The 16164-nt window shown below is 39.5% G+C and overlaps 1 protein-coding gene across 1 annotated transcript in view; it reads left to right on the top strand.

Moving 5' to 3' along the window:
- GALNTL6 (polypeptide N-acetylgalactosaminyltransferase like 6) overlaps nucleotides 1-16164 on the top strand; it is a 1133074-nt gene that overhangs the window by 963842 nt on the left and 153068 nt on the right. The window lies entirely within an intron of this gene.

Consider the following 16164-nt stretch of genomic DNA (forward strand, 5'->3'; position numbering starts at 1 on the left):
TCCGGTACCCACAGCTCGCGAGTGGCAGAGCTAGGACTCCAACTCGAATCTTCTTTCAGAGCTCATGTGTTTTCCAGTCTCTGAATTGGATTTTAATGACATATCAAGTGCCGTGAGGGTTTTGAGTTAATATTAATTTTTTCTACAGGACGCCTGGGTGGCTTAGTCCTTTAAGCATCTGCCTTTGGCTCAGGTCATGATTCCAGGGTCCTGGGATCGAGCCTCGCAGCCTGCTCCCTGCTGGGCGGGGAGTCTGCTTCTCCCTCTCCCTCTGCTCCTCCCCCTGCTTATGCTCTCTCTCTCTCTCTTTCTCTCTCTCTCTCTCTCTCTCGTTCGCTCACTCTCTCAAATAAAAAAAAAGTCTCTTAAAAATTAATTTTTTTTGGTTAAACCTGCTTCCTTAAAAATGTCTAAAATGAGAAGGTATCTTTTCTTTGTCAGGCAAAATGGGGACTATGTGGGTGTCCGTGTATTAGAATTAACATCTTTTTAAATGAGAAGCTGATTTACCAAACACTATTTAAATTAAAAAGATCCCAAATGTGGCAATGCTCTCACTCTAGCAACCACAGGTCATTTATGCAAGCATTTCATAGACAACTCTTTATTGCCAGTTTATAATTAGATTCACCAGAGACTTATTAACCTCTGGGAAGAGTTATAAGTTTTGCATAAAAGCAAAACAAAGAAAAAATGTCCTCAACTCATAGGAAGTAAAATTTAAAGAAAAGATAAAATAAAAATAAAATTCACCTTATTCACATGCACATAAACATCAATTTTTTAAAAAATCAGATTTCTAGGACGCAGAGATATTAATCCAATAGGTCTCAATTAGATTCTAGGAATGTTCTTTTGTGTGTGCTATTCTCATGTAGACGACTCCCCAACTACACTTAGAAATACCTTGGACTGTGGGTGGGAGGGCGTGGGGAGGAAATGGGTTTCTAGATAAGAGTTGCAATTTGGAATTTGCAAGACGAGACAAAGTAACCCTCCATGAGTACCTTTGAATAGGAGCATTGTTAGCAGTAATATATAATTAAGCTTCTGCCTTCAAAAATCGTGGAGTGATAATAATTTAGTGGATAATAATTTGACTAGCTTCTGGTTTGATGTCTCTTCATTGCCTCTTACTATTTGTAGTTATAATAAAACCTCATTAATAAAAGCCATCGATGGACTGAAGCGAATCTCTAGACTATTAAAAAATGATTTGTGAAAACAATGAGGTGTTTTTCCTAACCATTACATTAGCAAAAGTTTTGTTTTTATGATAATTTTCAGTACAACAGAGGCAGGCAAGTTCATATATTACTTGTTGGAATGTAAATTTGTGTAATGTTTCAATCATTCTTGACAATGATTTGGAAAAAATAACTAAAAGTTTTCAAAATGGTCATATTTGGCTCAGCAAGACAAGTTCCATCCTAAGGAAAATGTACACAAAGCCTTAGTAAGTAAATCTGCTTATAAAAGTAAAAATTTTGGAACAATCGTAATGTCCACAAATAGGGAAATAAATGAGTAAATTATGATACATTCAAAGTTAAATCTCTTTTAAAATGTCTTATAGGAGTTTAAAATAATATGGAAAAAGGCTTTTCATGAAAGGTTAATTCTTCAAAATTATCCCAAAATACCTACGGTATGACTTCACAACTAGTTAAACAAACAAAAAGCGCCTAGAAAAGAGATCAGAAAGAAATATTTTGAAGTGTTAAAAACAATTCTCTTTGAAAGGTGAGACTGTGAATAATTGGTATTTTGTTTTTATATTCTTCTGGTTTTCCCATAGTGGAAAATATGTATTTTATAATTTTATAAGTAATTTTCTTAAAAGAATATTTCGCTTTCTTTTTTTAAATTGAGGTATAACTGACATATAACATATTAATTTCAGGTGTTCAATATAGTGATTTTATATTCATAAATATTACAAAATGATCACCACAATAAGTGCACTTAACATCCATTTTGCTTTCTTTTTAATGTAATATAGGCCTCGGTTACAGATTTACTCCTAGGTACACTAAAAAAATGAAGAGAAAATATTTCTTCTTTACTTTCGTTGTCTCACAAAATGGGAGGTGGTTTCCCTTAGAAGGATCCAGAGACAGAGAGCACCCAAGACAGAAGCCAGTCTTGATGTTACCTCATCTCAGAAGGGGGATTCATTACCTCTATCACATTCTATTCATTAATTCAGTGACTTAATCTAGCTGTCCCTCAGGGGGAGGGGGTCATACACCAGCATGAAGGCCAGGATGCAGTGTCCATTGGGAGCCTTAGAGGCTCTCAACCTCAGAAGAATGCAAGAGTAAAGTCCCCAGTGGTAATGGGGGAAAGCTGCTGTCTTCTGCCAAACAGAAAGCCTGGGCAGTGGCTTCCCCAGTGGGTATTTCTCTATTGTGCATATAAAGGGTTATCCATTATAAATGCTCAAACTTATCTGATGTCCCTTTCAACTGAGCCCTGGCCCCCCAGTGCCAATGCTAGAGGAGCTGCTACCCAGGGAAGAGAGCGCATATGTTTCTGGTATCTTCCATTGGAATTTGGATTGCATTTTCCTAGAGAAAAAAATTACTACAAGTAAACAACATGCACCCAGGCCAACAACTGGAAGCCTGTTTGACACAGACCTTAAGCCTTTAAAACTTTAAAGGAACATGAACCTTATAAAATATAATAATGCTGTTTCAACAACATCAAATTTGATAATATAATTATTCTATGGAAAAATACATCCCGGGTTCTAAGCAACCGATTTACAAATAGACATTAGGAACATAATCAGAAGTTTATTATCAGTCCACGTAACATGGTTGTATGCGTTTTTGGAATAACTTCCAAGATAAATGCTGAAATTCTGAAACCCACAAAATAATGAGGACAACTGTTAGTTGAACCCAAAAATAATTAATACTAAAGGAGTATTATTTAACAATAACAGTAATGGATTTTTCTGTCGTGTGGAAAAGTGAGGCCATCCTATATAGTGGATTTCAGTTTGTTGTTTTAATAACAGTGATCATGTGAAATTACTAAGCTAGTAAGCGAGTGGACCTCTGCAATAAACCTTTCATTTATAAAGAAGGAGTTGAGAGTATTACTATCATCCCTGCTAATTTACAGATCAATACCACGTAATGTATTTGCCTATAATAGTGTCGCGTGTACTACGAGGATTTAATAATTGATGAAAAGGGAATTTTGAACCTTAATATTCCGATAAACCCAATCCCAAATATAATACTGACTACACCAATTTTTAGGACTTTTATGCTGTTGATATAATCATTACCTTAATAAGATATAATTTTTTCTGTCTTATAATGCAAATTTCCCACCCTCCCTCCCTCCCTTTCTTTCTCTTCTTTCATACAGCTCCTAGCTTAGATCCTACACACTGAAAACAATTCTGCAAATATAAGTCACAATCACCTTTTTACTTATTGGCACGGAAGGGCAATAACAAAGGGATTACGTTTTCTTTTGCCTGTAGCTTGAAGCAGCCACTTGACCTACAGCAACTAGGAACCAAACTTTATTTCAGAAGTAGGTTATTTTGAGGGCGAACATGGTGTTGTATACCCCTTCAGGAATTTGTTTGAGAGAAATCTATCAAGCTTATTTGAGTTCTTACCAACTGTCTTAACCTCAAATATATTTTTTTTCTTTCTGTTTTCCTCTCTGGATCTAGCAACACATTCTATTCCATAGAGGTCTCTAAAAATGAAATATTCATATTTTAATATTTCTCCCAGCCCAGGTAGACAGTTAAGATATATGAACAAATGAGAAAGTTTGAATGTTGTCAATTTTTTTGTGAACAGTCAATGAATTTGCTTGTTGTGGGTCTGTTTGTGTGCATACCAATATATTTATTATGACTATTCTATTTTAAGTTATTCACTTTGTCGGGGCACTTAATCCTACTGCAGTTGTTTAAATTGCTATATTGTTCCCAGAGGTTGTGATAGATACATTGAATCGGCAAATACTTACAGAGTTCTCGTACGGGCCCGGCACTGTTCTCGGTACCGGAGTGGATGAGCAAATGAGGTGTTCTCTGCACTCATTCAACTTTCAGTCTAATGAAGAAGATGGACATCAACTTAATAGTCATGCAAATGTCTTTTCATAGGCCCTTGCTTTTTTTAATGATATAAAAAATCTGCATAAATCAACTTCTAAACTTACAAAGCACAGGGGATCACCAAGCTTCCAGAGAGGAAGTATAATAACGGAACTTAGAATTGGATTTGCACGTTTTCCATCTTTCTTCCTGCACCAGCCACTAAGTGTGGGAGTAACTCAAGGCTCAGTCTGAGAGACCTTCTATCTACTGACACCTCACCATCTCCCTAGGCAATTTTATCACGCATGTCTAGTGGCTCTACTTGTCATGAATATAAAGGTGACATCCACACTTATATATTCCTCCGTTGAACTAGGTTTCTTTGGATTAGATTTATATATCCAACTGGACATTAGGCTTCTTCCTTGGGATATCTTGAAGTCATCTCAATACTTAGCATCTGTGTCTGGTGTATATGACCCTGACAAAATGGTCTCGCACTGCTCCAATTCCTAAATAAAGGTACCACTTGTTGGCAAGCTTTTCAGATCTGAGCTTAAATGTCACCCTCCCAGGGCAGCCTTACGTCAAATGTCTTCCCATCATTACCTTCTGTCATGGTACCCTATGTTTCACTTTTATTGTACTATATTTACTATGAGTTAAATTATGTATTTGTACGGATATTAATATTTAATACAATATATGAATATTATTATGAACTCCAAGAGTTATATTATAACTACTATTATACCCCCAACAGTTCTTAGAATAGACACTCAAGAAAAATGGTAAATGAATAAGTGAGTAGAACTGGGAAATTTCCCAGTTACCCAGATTCAGATGCTGCTGGGATAAAGAGAGCAGTCGATAGCTCCTTGCTAGCTCCTTGAGCTCCTTAGCAAGTAAAAGAGGTCACGTTGAGTCAAAAAGGAGTCTGGCACAACCAAGAGAATGTAAGAGGATAGTTAGAGAGTGTGACACTATCCAATGTAGTTGCACGGGCAATTTTGAGGACTCAAACTTGTCTTCGAGAAGATACGGCATTGTCCATTCTGAAAACTTTTTGGGGCTGGTCCTTTGGGTTACTGGAAGTAATAGGAAGTAAGGATTTTTCTCCAGCTGCCAACAGGAACCGCAGTTAGAAATCTCTCACTCTGGTTTGCCGCTCCCTCAGAAGCTGTTGGAAGATCAAGAGTGGTTGCCATCGCTGAAAGGGACAACCATGGAATTTTCCTTTCACCATGTGCTATTGAGAGCAGCTGCCAGGGGGAATCATCATCATTGCAATGGTTATTAAAAGTCTGCCCCAGATGTCACAGCTGAGGGAAATTACTGCCAAGACACACTGCTGGGCGCCATCTCTCCTGCAAGCAACTAACAGGAGGAAACATGAGGAAGTGAGAAAGGGGGAACCATGAAGATCTTACATCCACTCTGCACTTGGTGTGCATTTTCCACTTGACCTGCAGGACAAGATTTTGGTACTTTCAATATAGTCCTCTCTTTTGAGAAGAAAAACTGTTTTTCAAATAAACTCGATGACAGTTGAGGGCCAGAAACCCTGGAGAAGAATTCACATGTCTTCGAGGGATATTGAACAAGAAACTAGCTCTTGGAATCACAATGGAAGGTACACCTCAGAAAATAATGAAATGAAGTAAAAGTTTCTCAGTCAAAATGGGGGAAAGTGATTGAAGGGATTCTGGGCATTAATTCTGTATGTAACCCAACAGCTCCTAGTCCAAAAAATGTTTAATGAATGGATGGGTGAAGAAATAGGTGAATGGACAAATGGATGGTTCCTACTTATCTTAAAATATATTCAACAAGAATAGGACACATGATTTATTTGAAGTCAACATAAATTTAAAAATGTAATGAACAAGACAGATGTATTTCTTATATACAATATATATTTCTTAAAATAGAGGACACATTCTATGTTTCTATGGTTTTACATAGTAAAACAATAATTTCTCTGTTTTTAGTCTTCATACAAAATATAAAGATTGATGGCAGAGTCTTTGTAAAGCCATTTACTTAATATTGCTGACAAGGAATCATTTAAAATTTAAAAAGAAAATAAATTAGATGCAGCACGCAAGTGTGGGTTGGAACGTGGTGAGGGAGAAGAGAGCCGTATACTAACCCAGGTTATTTAAAATCTCTAAGGCTTTGGAAAAAGTCTCACTTAACTCCTTCCTGGAATGGTACTACCCCCTAAAATCTTTCTTCTTTCTAATATGAGAAGCAGCCTTCAGAAGGGAAACTGGATTAATCTCCCTTGTTAGGTTTGTGTTTGGGGATTCCCGTGGATGACAAAGAGCAATCTGCCGAAGCTTAGAAGATGAAAAGAATTATATGAAGGATGGGAGTTGCCCACATGAATAAGGTATCAGACAGAGGCTAAAATTGTCCTCTTTGCCCTCACATTACATCATTGTGATCACCCTTAGAATCTTGAGTAGGACAAGAGATATTTAAGATTACTGGCCTTTTAGCATTTTCTTTAGAAAGATGGAATAACAATTGACCTCAGGGAAATATGATTGAATTAGAGGATCAGAAACTTTGGGTTGGACTCAAGTCAACATAGAGACCTTATACAGCATCTATAAAGCAGGGTAATTATAGACTTTACTTAACAAAGGAGTCCGGAATTCACAGGGTAGTGATAACTTTTCTTAAAATCTTAGACTATATATAAGTTAGTGCTACAATTACAAATAAAGATGCCTGTTTCAGTTAACTAACAAAAATCAAGAACCTCTTTTAAGGCCAAGATCACATATTTATCATAATTTGGACAGGTGTTGCTACAAGGCAGACTGTCTCCACAGCAATGGGGTAGTTCAGAACGCAGAGAAAACGAGAGGAAGTTGGGCAGTGACTTAGTTATAGGATCGGTCGCAAGTCTAATTCAATGTCCAAAGGGGCAAAGCACACTCTGATTCACACCTGCTTTGGTATCCAAAAGGACTCCTCTTGTCAGGGGTAGAAAGAGACGGTTAACTCACAGTAGCATGAATTCTAAGTTGCTTTAATATTTAATGCCAAGTCGTGTGGAAATGACAACTAGGTGTTCTGGCTGGTTAGACCAGGACAGCAGCCAACAAGTAGTAAGGGGACAGAGGGGATTTAGAAAGCCAAAGGGAAAGACTAGCAAAGCTAGACCACAGTCAGCATGAGCAGTGTTCACGGTCAAAGACACTCTGGTCCAGTCCCCGGTGGGTGTGGCAGCTTCAAGTTTTCCATGTTGGAGGGGCTTAGGCACTGGCTTCTGACTGGGGACTTGTCTTGAAGTTACATTTAAAGAGCATATTAGTCCATATTATGGACTGAATGTCTGCGTCCTCTCAAAATTCATATGCTGAAATTCTAACCCTTAATGTTATGGTATTAGGAGGTGGAGACTTTGGGAGATAATAAGATCACAAGAGTGAAGCCTATGTGAGTAAAATTTGTGCCCTCATAAGAGACATGAGAGCTTCTCTTGCTCTCTACTCTCCGCAGAGAGAACACGGTGGAACACAGCGAGAAGACTGCCATCTACAAGCAGGTTCTCACCGACACCAGAACTAACAGCACTTTGATCTTGGAATTCTTAGCCTCCGAAACTGTGAGAAACAAATGTTTGTTGTTTAAGCATCTGGTCTATGCTAATTTGGTATCAATATCACAGCAGTCCAAATTGATTAATACAGAAACCCTCATAGCTTCTATAGTAAATAAACCCTGAAGCCTCAGGACTTCAGCACAATGCAAATATTTTTTCACTCTGATTCCCATCGTCTTCTAGGGATATACAAGATATTCAGAAACCCAGTTCCCGGCTCCTGCTATCCTGAGATTCCATCATCCCCTACAGCATCAGGGCATCCACTTCTGGAATTAGAGGGAAAGAGGATGTAGTCGGTCATATAGAAAAATGACAATTTGGTCATACTGTGTGGTGACAGGTTGGCTGTGTTAGCAGTCAAACTGGATTTTAATCCTGAATCATTTACAAAATTTATAGCAATAGATAAATTGATTGACTTCATTCGACCTTCACTGACATTTCCCTTCAGTAAACTGGGAATAATCACACCCACCACAGTGTGGTAGACAGAGTCTAAGGTGGCTCCCATGATTCCTACTGCCGTTGTTCATGCCCTTGTATGACCTCCTCCCCTTGAACGTGGGAGGATCCATGTATTAGTCTTCTTGGGCTGATTAAAGAAAAACAAACAAAAAAAAAATCATAGACTGGATGGCTTAAAAAACAAACATTGATTTCTCACATTTCTGAGGCTAGGAGTCAAGTTTCAAGGTACTGGCAGATTCCATGTCTGGTAAGGGCTTTTTTCTGGTTTGCAGATGACTGCCATCTTGCTGCATCCTCACATGGCAAAGACAGACAGAGAGCTCTGGTCTTTCCTCCTCTTCTTACAGGAGCACTGATCTCATCATGAGAGCGTGCCCTCATGACCTCATCTAAACCTAATTACCTCCCAGAGTTTCTACCTCCAAATACCATCATATGAGGCTCTATATGATAGATACTCATCTGAGTATCTATTTGCAAGCTCAGTTGGGTTTTTGGGAAAATTTCATCTCTTGCTGTTATAGGACTGAGGATTTTAGTTTTTGCTGGCTATTGGCTGAAAACCACCCACTGTTTACTGCCATGTGGGGCTTCCCAACATAGCACTTGCTTCCTCAATACCAGCATGAGAGAAATTCCAGCAAGTTGTGTGTTACTATTTTGTATAACGCAAACACACAATCAGCGCAGGTCATCATGTACGTCCATCACTCTTACTTCATCCTCTTAGAGGGAAGTCACTGATTGTTATAGCATGAATGCTTGTGCCCCTCTGAAATTCATATGTTGAAGCCCCGAGCCCCAATGTGATCTGATCATGGTCATGAATGTCTGCTCACCACTCTCCCCCAACTACCCAGCCACTCATGTAATTGCCCAGTATTAGGACCTTACAAGGTGACTAACTAGCTATTCAAATAAACTGACTTGTGCTAATAGCTTGTTGCATTCTGCCACTCAGGCGACATACTTGGTTTGTGAAAAAAACAAAACAAAACATTATGAGGGAGGATATCTACCAGATTTATATTCCTAATATAATTTTTATGTTTTTGCTTTATGGAAACCTGCTTTCCAAAGCAGACTCTGCCAAATGCCCTATATAGCATTGGCAAAGTAATTTAACCTCTTCATAAAATATGGAAGAAGATTCAGTGACCTCCAATATCCTCTCCAGCTCCATATTTTCATGCTTTTGTTTTATTCTTTCCTCAGTAATATCCAATGACTTCTTACAGTGTAGCTGCCGAAAGTGCTAGCCAAGCATTTAAGAACCTACATAATCTGGCCCCAATTTTCCTTTCTAGGTATATTCACGGCACATACCTTACATTTAAGCCAAACTTTCCTACTCAAATATTCCATATGCTTTCCTTTCCAGACTCTTTTGCCTCTTCCTCAATGCATTTCCTGGTCCCACCCTTCTTCAAGTCAAGAGGAATTCTCCCCAGTTCTATCCAATCCTCCTCAGCCCATATCCTACTCTAACATCCCATAAAAACTCATCCACACACTCAGTTGGCCCTTGGACTATCTGTTTCCTATGAATAGCACTGAATAAATTTCCGAACTTTTCAAGCACAGAAAGTACCTTTTGCATTTTTATATCTCCCACAAGAATACAATTAAAAATACCATGAGTCAAAAAAAATCTCATTAGGTGATTATAAGACCAAAAGAGTACAATGAATGATAAATTTGAGTAAGCAATGTGGGTTAAAGGGGGAAGATCTGGAAAGCCTTACACACCCTCATAAACAAATTCTATAATTTGCTCTCCTAACAGAGACTGCTTCTCTATCCTATACTCATCACATTGGAATACCCTAAATTTTCCCATCTCCCAACTTGTTCCTTTCACCTAGAATGTCTTTCCCCATTCTAGAACCACTTATAAAAACCCTCCCTAGCGGGGCACCTGGGTGGCACAGCGGTTAAGCGTCTATCTTCGGCTCAGGGCATGATCCCAGTGATCTGGGATCGAGCCCCACATCAGGCTCTTCCGCTATGAGCCTGCTTCTTCCTCTCCCACTCCCCCTGCTGTGTTCCCTCTCTCGCTGGCTCTCTCTATCTCTGTCGAATAAATAAATAAAATCTTAAAAAAAAAAAAAAACCCTCCCTAGTATTCAAGGCCAACCTAAATCTCTTCTTGCCCTCTGAAAATTTCCCTGATCTTCCTGGTCAGAATTAACTTCTCTGTCCTCATTGTCTCTTTCTTAGAGTCTTTGTACATCTTTTATGGGATTGAAGTATAGCTGGTTCTATTGTCTCTGTAAGTCACCACGATGACATCGTAGGCTCCTCAAGAATAGGAACTTCTCCTTTCGTGTTTTTCTTGTATGTCAGTAATAGGGGGTAAAATCATATTTGTTAAGTTAATTTGGGAAAGATGCCCCAGAAAATCGAGCCTGCCTTATGCTGAAAGAGGTTGATACCTCACTGTGCTCTCTTCTAAAAGAAACCATGTTCTAAACCTGAGCCAAACTCTGTTTTATTTCAAACAAAAGCAAACACACAGCTCAGGGAGCAATGACTTGTCCCTCATCCTAACTGGATTCAAGGTCAGGAAATCTCACTGGCACTTTCTGATTGCTCTGTTCTACCATCTGATCTTAGGCCACCTCCTAAGGGTCTCTGAATATTAATCATAAATTCCTCTCCAGACTTTGCAGCTCTGACATATCTGCTTTTAAGAAAGTATATAATATCACTAGTCATATTCGTGCTATTTCGACTGACATTCCCAAATTTCTTCCCCATGTAATATTTCATTTTTGTGCAGCTCTGCTTTCCCAAGGCCACTGTCTCATGCTGTGCTCTGCAGCTTGAGTGATTAGGCATCTTTGTTATTGTTAAATTGCCTCTCTTCTTCCTTAGAGAGGCCTGGCCCTTGATTGGCAGCATGCTTCCCACTGGCCGTGGTGCCAGGATGATGCATCAGTTTGTTTTCAGTCTGTGTCTCTGGTGGCCGAGTCCAGCCGAGCCTTCCTCCCCAGGGGCCCTGCCCAGAGCTCCATGCACTAGCGCTCGCCACTGACACTTGACCTCTCTCTCCCAGGGCTCAGGTTTCTAACACAATCCTGTACTCGCTTTGTTTACTAAAAACTGCTTCACCAGTTGCATTATCTTTACTTGTTGTCAGTTTCTAATCAACGTATGGGGTCCTTCCCACTGATTGTTAATAATTTTGTATTATGCTTCTTCTGACCACCTGGTGCTGCCTGGCGTTGTTACTTTCTTCGATGAGTGATTAGACCAAGTCACATCTGAAATCAGCTATAGCTCAAAAGAGCCAGATAGATCAGTCTGACAAAATCAGGAGTAAACTTGGGGAAAACTAGGGGAAATCAATGTTTTAGTATAACCTCACACAAAGACTATACAACCCCACAAACTGAAATTATTTAAAATATCATATTATAGAGGTGCTTCTTTTCCAATCTTCTTACCTTTTGGGAGACTTCTAATGCTTTTAAAGGAGAGAAGAAAAGTCAATGCAAAGTCAAGAAAACACCAGAAGTCAGGACTGGAACTGCAAGGCAGAACATCACTGTTGTTATTCACTTCCTAGAAATAGGAAGCAAGCTCGTTCTCTTTGTAGACTGATACGACATGAAGGTTCATTGACTATGGTGTCTCCCCATCTACCTGTCTGGCTTTACAGCAGCTTTGCATTAAGAGCAGGTAGTACAGAAGGACAATAAAGTGTCCAATCTCATCAGCACTTCGCTGTTTTATTCTTTATGGTGAAGTGGATTCCAGTGGGCTTTTTTTTTTTTTTCTTGGTCAAGTCTATTTTTGAGAAACCACTTTCACAGCTTTTGCAAGAAAATGTCACTGTGCCTCTGATGCAGGCAAGGGGGAATCTAATTTCATTACAGTTAAGTGCCTGACTCCCCATTACCCTCCATAATAGCGTAACATGGTATATTATAGGGCTCTAATAAATAGGAAGGATGTGGGTTGCAGCACATTTTAGTAGAAACCAAATTACTTTGGGCCACACATCTGCCTCTTCAGTTCATCCTATTTGCCACCGTTTCACAACCTAATTACAGGATTTTCTGAAAATTGCTGTCCAGCAGTAACTGGATGACCTGCTTTATGTAGCAGAGACAGGCAGCTCCATTGGCTTCAGTCTTCATCGTTGTCGCCATGTAATTGCATTGGACTTCCATGTTAATCCCCGTAGGCGGGAAGTAAATGAAATATTATAATTACCTTTTATTCCCTTTCCCCTGAAGCCTGGATTAGGGCAGCGTGTGTCCAAAGGAGAGAAGAGGGGGACTGCCTCTAAGAGTATTACTGATGATCTGATCAAAGGGAAATGGTCGGTCTCATCCCCAGCTTTTTGGCTGAACACAAGCCACATCATTAGCTATACGTCTCATTCACTTAACAAAGTGTAAGGCGCCCGTCTGTTTAAATCAGGATCGCTGTGGGACGTGTTGGAGGGATCCTGGAGAAAAGGCCTATTATATCAATATATATGTGCAAGGCATAGGTATTTGAAAGGATTTCTGAAGGAAAAGGACAGAAGAACAGAGCTTAAAAAGAGAATAGGCATTTTCAAACTATCCTTAAAAAATATACAAAAGCTCACTGCTCCTCTTTTGAGACAATTTTATTGGGGTCACTTAATCAAGATACCTAAGAGTGATCTGAGTTTTGGAGAGGGTGCATGAATTTAGGGCTATAGTTCTCCAGGCTTTTAGAAAGGGCTTTTAAAAATCCAATGATTCTTTAATGAATGGGATAAAAGCAATTTTCTGAATCTAAGTTCTACTCATGAGCCTGTTAAGAAGTATAAAAATAATCCCTAATAAAGCAAATCTTGACTCTGAAGAAGGAAATGGCTCTTCACTGTGTTTCATTTGCCTTTGGTAGAGGTGGGTTGAGTGTAACTGGAGACTAATCACTGGTGACCTGTTGTCCCTGATTACTCTGCAGGAAGTTCTTTGAAAATATAAAAAGAATGAAGTTCACTTAATTTCTACTTCCCTCCTGAAGAGTTCCAAGCTGGAACAAGAGTCTGTGTCCTTGAGAAGTATCTTTTGAGTTGCACTTTACAGGAATTATATTGTATAGATCTCATTTCCCAAAATGCATCTTCCAATAGCTCAGCAAAAGCATGATGAAAAAGAGGTGACATTCCCTTTAGCCAGGTGACTCCTCTGAAAAAGAATATGCTAGCTGAGTATTCAGGCATTTGTTCGTTTTTTATTTATGGTGTGTCAACTTTGGCACTATGATCAGCGCTAGGGACACAGGGATATATGACACAGGAAAAATAAGCAATGCATCTCCTCTCACAGAGATTGTACTCCAGTAGGAAGCCATCCAGGAAAGTAAAGATACCATGCCAAACATGTGAGGAGACATAAAGCAAGGCAGGCAATAGAGAGTGCGGGTAGAGGGGTTGGGGAGTTCTTCTCAGTAGGGTGGTCAGCAAGTCTTCTCTCCTATGATATCACTTGAGAAGGAACCTGACGTGATGGAGCAAACCATGCAAATAACAAAGGGTAGAGCGATTTCTAAGGAAACCTTGCCTGGAATATATTTGGGTGTTCTAGAAACAACATAGAGGCCATGGGGCTAGAGCAGAATGAGCAAGAAGAAAAGGGAGGTGGTAGCTGATAGAATCAGAGAGTGAGCCGGCATCCAGGACATGAAGAGGCTTGTGGGCCAGGGTGGGGACCGTGGGCTTTCTGTGAGTGACAGGGGAGGCCACCGGAAGGTTTGAGCAGAAAGCTAATGTGATCGGACTGACACTCCAGGAGGTCCTCTGGCTGCCATGGGAACAATGAGTTGTGGAGATGGGGAGCAGCATGGGAAGACTAATTAAGGCCAATCAAGAGAAGATGAAGGCATAGACTGGGTCCTCTCTAGAATGTCATTTTGTAACCCCTGAATGACATTATTGATTCAAGCAAGGATTGTCACTTGTTGTCAAATATCAGGTGAATGATTGATAGAGGACTAGCTACTAGCTGTTCATATGGGGCCACAGCAACACTGCACAGATGTCTTTCTGGTCGCAAGGGGGAACACATAATTCAACCATTAAGGAATCACGCTGCCATTTCTCTAACACAGAAGTCAAACTGAGCTTGGTAGAACAACCATGTGTCTCTTCCTGTGATGCAGTGAGAAATACACAGAAGGTATTGTAACTGAAAATGTTTAAATGTAATATAATCAATTCTTTAAATCTAACTTCCAGGGTCTAGAGAAACAGGTGAAACAATAATACGAGGCCACAAGGCAAACACAGAAGGTGGGAAATTCTACAGGGCAAAAGATCCACTTTCTTCAGCATGTCACTGTAATGAGAAAGGAGGTATGCTATTAAAAAGGAAAATAAAGATTAAGAAACATATCCAGATGCCAAGTGTGGTATTAGATTGAATCCTGGTTTGAGGAAATGAACCATACAAGCCCTTTTGAGGGTAAGCGTAGATATTTGAATACGAACAGGATGCTAGATTCTATTTAGGATTTATTATTAATTTTGTTAAGAATAACAATGCTATTTTTGACTTTGCTGGATTTTTTTTTCTTTTCGAAGATGCGTATCTAGATATTTAGGGATGAAATGGGAAGTTACCTGTAAGTTACTTAAAAATCCTCCAGCCTAAAAAAGTAAGCTTAACAATAAAGGCATTTTTCTACACTTTCCCTAGATCCCAACAGCCTACTGTTTCATCTGGGGCCAGTATGGCAGACAGAAAATCAGAGTAGAAACAGAGAGTCAGTGCAATTGAGGTTAAAATATCTTATGTTAGCAAATCTTACAAAAACATCTGACCATGTGAACAGAGCCTCAGAAGTCTCCCTGCAGAAGTGAGGTGCACTGCAAACTAAGCTTACCATCTTCAAAGGAAGCCACCCTCTGGTTAAATCACATGTAAAACACCTGTAACATGCAAAAACTCACTGTGAGCCTGGCAGACTTCCTGTCTGGAGAAGCATGTGATCATGGCAGAGTGTTGACGAAAAAAAGCTTAGAGAGCAGGCCAAACATCCAAGCTATATGCTGTTTCTGATCACTCACACGGTATCTGCTCTTCAATAGACAGCCTCCCAGAGAGATGATCCAGAACAGAAAGATCCCACTCAGGGATGAACAACCAGATAGGAGCAGCTTGACTGAGAATCCAAGACAATGCAAGATAACACAAAAGAACATTTTAACAAAGGCAGATGAAAAATATATGTAGAAAAACCATACCCAACCAAAAAAAGAACAAATCCATCTCAATGAAATCAAAGAAAGTATTACACCTCTTGGGGGGAAAAAACAATACAAACTCCAAGGGTTCAAAAAGAAGGAGATAAATGGTGAGCTGGGAGTGGTCAGAAATAAAAAAAATAATAATAAAGGAAGAGAAAATGCAATCAAGGGTAGTATCAATTAGGATTCCTTTGTTGGAAGCAATAGTAATGGACCCTGACTAACTTAAAAAGAAAATTTAATAGTAGGATATGGGGGAGCTCCCAAGGTCAAAAGGAAGGCTAAAGACCACGCACAGAGGGGTGTGTGGCTGGCTCAGTTGCAAGAGCATGTGACTCTTGATCTCAGGGTTGTGAGTTCGAGCCCCATGTTGGGTGTGAGAGTCCCACATTGGGCGTAGAGATTACTTAAATAAATAAATATTTTTTTAAAAAAAGACCACACATAGGAACAGTAAGCTCCAGAAGGCCTTGTTGAAGGCACGTTTTCATAGTGTTACCTGGTGCCACCCCTGAATATATAAATGAAAGACAATTTTCTATCCCCACCTGGCTCAAGAGTCAGGATGCTAAGACGTTACACGATACCTTGTCTCTTGACTATACCAAGCAAGTCTGTGAAGAGCTTCAGTATAAGAAGCCCACAGAACTCTTTTCCACATCACCGATATGAGGCAAGAATATATTCCATCTCCCCCAACCCCTGCACAAACAAGGGAGAAGCAGTTCTTCAAAGGCAAATAATGGTGTCATTAATTAA

This window comes from Ursus americanus, chromosome 13, assembly GCF_024610735.1.
Source record: "Ursus americanus isolate L20-20 chromosome 13, mUrsAme1.1.p, whole genome shotgun sequence".
In the NCBI taxonomy this organism is placed as follows: Eukaryota; Metazoa; Chordata; class Mammalia; order Carnivora; family Ursidae; genus Ursus; species Ursus americanus.